At 30.4% G+C, this 5,000-nt stretch overlaps 1 protein-coding gene across 2 annotated transcripts in view; it reads left to right on the plus strand.

The window, feature by feature from the left end:
• The window catches only part of LOC122265351 (WD repeat-containing protein 20), a 32,537-nt gene that overhangs the window by 27,145 nt on the left and 392 nt on the right, over nt 1-5,000 (plus strand). For both annotated transcript variants that reach the window (XM_086537718.1, XM_086537717.1), the window contains exon 5: nt 4,783-5,000. This exon is cut by the window's right edge and continues 392 nt beyond it. The gene's annotated coding sequence lies outside the window, so the exon portion shown is untranslated. The remainder of the gene's footprint in view (nt 1-4,782) is intronic.

A 5,000-nucleotide genomic window follows, 5' to 3' on the forward strand; every position in this document is an offset into this window, starting at 1 on the left:
CTAATTATTTTGCAAAATGTTTTTGTTTTTGGAAAGTTTGTGTGCATGTGTGTGAGTGGTTGGGTGTGCCTGTGTCTGTTTGTATGTCTCTGTCTGTCTGTCTCAGGAGCATTTGTGCCTGTTCTTATATGTGTGCAAATGGGTGTTTGTGTTTTTCCTTCCAGTCTCACAGAATCCATTAAAAATAGATAACCCTCGAGTGTATCTGGATGAAAATTAATTAATATTGTGTGTAATATCAATAAAAAGTAAAGTTAGAGAATTTCATATAACTTTGCAAAGAATATATGGCCCATTGTACTTCTGCATGAGAGGGAAATTTAAAAGATATAAGTTAGAAAGGTCTGAAACTTTGGGGTCCAGTCTAAGGATTACAAACCAGTCCAAAAGTGTATCCACAGATGAGGTTAGGATCATTTGAACCAATTTCTCTTAATAGCTATTACCCCTTTTTAAGTTTTCTTCCCAGACTTTCCTGAATAATCTCCAAAACATTGAACTTTCACAGGATTGCCCTTTTTAAAGGGTAACTTGTGTTATTGGGAAGTTAGATATGGTTTTTATATTAGTGATTGCAATATCAAGAGGCATGTTTGTAAGTAGGCACTGTATTCATGAAAACAGAAAATATCACTGTACTCAGCAAAGAATTATATACTGGTTTCAAATGTATCTTTTCAACTTTACCTTTGCCAGAAAACACATCCAGATATTGGACATTTTAAGTTCATGAAGTGAAGTACCATAAACCTCCATGGACAAGTATGGAAAAACATAATGCATAATGCACATTTTTACTCACATGTTTTCTTTTACCAAGACTTCATATATGAAAGTAATAAACAGTATTTCACATTAACTTTATTTTTATTATTACAAACACACTTCCCAATCATGATAGAATTGGTTCTTTATCAAATAGATGGCATTTGTGTATTTCTATATGACTGCTGTTTTGTATCTACGTGTCTAGATGAAATGAAGCAAAACTGGTAAATAGTAAATGTTTCCAAGGAAACAGTATTTATTATGACCTGTAATTTACCATGCAAACTAACTTCAAGTACTGATCAATCAGAGCAACAGTTTTATGAGTGAGACCAGATTATGATTATGTTTATGTATGAGTATGTGTGTGTTCACTTCCTATTTTGAATATGATTGGATGATGAATACCATATTAGTCAGAGAATGATGACATGCCAAGTTTTTTCTTGGCATATTCATGTATGATGTATGAATTATACGTGTCATACTTTTTGTTGCTATATGAAGAACAATACAATAAGAATTAAGTGAGCACTACTAGGGGAATTTACTATTACAGAAAATATAAAAAGTTTATAAGAAAAACCCATTATACACACTTGAAGTTAACTGGAAAAAGAGACTACAGTTTTTAAAACCATACTAGATTGCATCTGACCTGTAGATATAAACCAGGACGATGATGAAGCTTTTGTCTTGTCTTCTGATAAACTTGTTTTGAGTATAGAATTTTTTTTTGCCATTTCATCATGATTTTTGCCATACATGTTGGAAGTATACTATGAGATATTATTTATTCTTATATGACATTTACAATTATATTAAAAATCACTCCAGGGATTTAACAGGAAATAGATAAGAATTTTGCCTATTTTCAGACTTCATTTGACAACCAAGAGCTGAGTGAAATAGTCTTTGCTGAATTTTAAATCAAGTTATGGAGTAGATCTTCATTGCTGAATTTAGATCTGGATGATTGTTCTAAGATATCAGGTTACACATTATTTGATTGCATTTTAATGATTAATCATTAATTTATACATCTAATTTACATATCTGGAAAAAATATGAGCTGTTTAACTCCTATGTTATATTTGTAAGATTCTGAAACCTGTCTGCTTTAGCATGTAGAGTTATTTTTGCAGTGCATTAATTATGTTACTCTAAATATACACATATCTTTTTCTTTTCTTTTTTCTTTTCTTTTTTTGTCATTTTTACTCTCCCTAGTACTACTCAGTGTAACCAGATTGAGTTAGAACCTTGAAGTGCCTGAATAAATGAGGGGATTGATATTGTTTTCCTAAAGCTCAGGAAAGCAGTATCTCATCCTGATGCTAAAAACTTTTTGTGTCTGCGCATTTATGCCTTTTGATTGATCTAAGAAATGTCACACATTCTACATAGCAGTATATATGAGAACATTTTTCACTTTATTGTTATTGTTTTTCAGATGTCATTACTTTATTTTTTTTGTCTAATTATTTTTAGATTTACATTGGCACTCCTTTGGAACTTTGGAACCCAAAGTATGTTTCTGGTGCTCACAAGTCTAGGATAGGGAGAAAAAGGCTCCCCAAAAAGAAAATAATTTTCGTGTAAAGGCCAACCAAAGTCATGAAGAGTAAATATTTATTATTTGAGTAGGGAGAAGGAATAGCACAATCAAAATTAGATTACGTATAATAAGCATTCATATTTGATATGAGAGAACTAATCTAATTGAAGGATTTAGAAATAGCATATGCAGTTTATTAGCAAAGAAGAAAAAGTGCATGTAAAAATGGAATTTGATGTGTTTGTATGTGCTGTAATACATAGGAGAGGGGATGAAAGATTTTTGTAATATGAAAATAAATGCACACATATATGTATGCATGTTATGTAGGAAAAAAGATTCAAGAGATTTATATATGCTATCTATTGCATGTGTTGTATATCTGTATCACTGCTATATGTATCAGTATTTGTGTGTATGTTTTAACCATGTATGAAAGTGCAAAAGGGGAAGACCAGAACATTTTGCCATTAAAATAATTTTGAAAGACGGGGACAAATTGCATAGATTTGAAGCTTCAAGTAGTTCATGTATCAACCTGTTATACATCCTCTAGTTTGATATTATTGTATAATACTGGGAAATATTTTGGAACTGTATACTGCCAACAGATTTGAAGAAATCAAAAGAAAAATGTGATGTTAAAACCATCACTTGCTAGTCTTTATTATCTTTTAAATGCTCATTGTTGCAATATTCTGTTAAATGAAAATGCATCCAGAATTGAAATCAATACAGTACATAAGATATGTATGAACAGAGTTTTTCAAGCTTTATTCTTCATACTTCATTCTGTTGTGCATATTTGCCTGTAGCTGTCTTGTTTCTATATTGACCACAACTTGTATGTCAGTTCTATGACAAAATAATGTTTTAATGCAAATAAGCTTGAGATGAAACCATGCTCTTAGATATAAGAAGAGTTTACTTGCAAGCAAAAAGTTCCGGGCTTGATACCTGGAAGGTGGGTTGGTGCCTTTTCCTTTTATGTAGTCAGCGAGTAATTAACTTTATAGAATATGAGCAACAGTGAAAGTGTGTCCCCAACAGAGGGATTCTGTAGAAGATTACTTATTCTATGAAGGGTACTGTGGAAATTGAGAAACACTGATTCTATGAAGTGGAAAGGCAAATTTACCAGATTTGAACCTAAAGTGTATGGTGTTTATGTATACTTAATATAAATCAGTTGTGACATTTTTTTAGCAATCCACAAAGATTTTTAGAAATATATATGTTCTGCTTGAGTACATTGTCCATTACAAACAATAAAGCTAATTTGCTTTGTCAGTAAAATTATCAACTGGACGTGGTCACTGTTGAAAAAGACAGGATAATATTTTGGATGTTAGACACGTCTAAAATATAGATTATTGAAATACTTTGAACTTGCCAATGATAAACAAAAACCATTACTGCATAATAATTATACTTTAGTGGCACTTATAAATACTGAATATTAATAATGAAAGTTATCAATGAACAAAAAAGATTAATTTTACAATTTTATAATTTTATTGAATTTGTTTAGAATATTCTTTATTTATTTTCATATGTATTCATCTTAAGTGCATTTTACACTTAATAATGTGTGAACTGATGGAATATTGATAATGTGTGGTATGGCATCAAAATATATACTACTATATTTTCATTGGAAACAGTAAATCATCAATTTAATATTTTAAGTATGGTAATTTATTTTGCAATTCTTTAAGTGCATGACAGAGATCTTTGTTGTTTTTCCACTTTCAGTATATAAAAGAGCATTAAAATACTGTGTAGTAATGCAAGCTTGATATGTATTATTACTTTACTTCTTCTTTAAGGATAGATTTCAATATTGCAAGGTCTGTTTGAAAATACACTTTGTATATAATGTAAATTTCATCTATGCATATTGCAAGATACTCTTTGCAGAGAGTGAAATCCAGATCGTAAGCACACTTTTTTGCGGGAAAAGTAAGAAACAAATACCTACTACAAAATTATTGATTCACTTTTCGAATAGATTGTTTTTTATTTGTAAATCTTCACATATCAGGTAAGCTTAGATCATTTGTTTCCATCATTCACTTTCTGTAAGATTTATTTGGATGGGAACCTCTTTGGGTTAAACATTATCAGTCCTCTTTGTTAAGCTCTATCTGAGTAGTTATGTATAATATCTGACTTTACAGTGCAGCTATAATATCACTCAAGGTACATCTATGCATTTGGTAAGGGTTTGTATTTTACTGGTTGGAATTTAAGGAAGTCCTAAATGAAGACTTAAAATTTGTATCAATTTAGGTGCTCTGCTTTCTAGATATGTCATTGAAATCGATATGGTTATGTGCAATAAAAGGAAATGGAAAATTCTGATTTTATTATGAGTACTTTTATTCATAATTTATGATTACATATTCAAAACCATTCATAGTATTGAATAAAAAATTACCTCTTCCATTCTGCAGGAACAACTGGTGTAGAACATGTGGCAGACACCTGATACACACCTAATACATATAAGTTGTTGAACTACTGTTTAGAGAAAGGATGATGTTTTATGGTATTGTAAATTTTATGATTTACTGCTGTATTACCCAGATATATATATATATATTAAAAAGACTTTCACCCTAACAATGTCCTGGAATTCTTCAAATCTGAATGTGATAATAAATGTACAATA

This window comes from Penaeus japonicus, unplaced genomic scaffold (genome assembly GCF_977035675.1).
Source record: "Penaeus japonicus unplaced genomic scaffold, GWHDUDI00000001_assembly GWHDUDI00000006, whole genome shotgun sequence".
In the NCBI taxonomy this organism is placed as follows: Eukaryota; Metazoa; Arthropoda; class Malacostraca; order Decapoda; family Penaeidae; genus Penaeus; species Penaeus japonicus.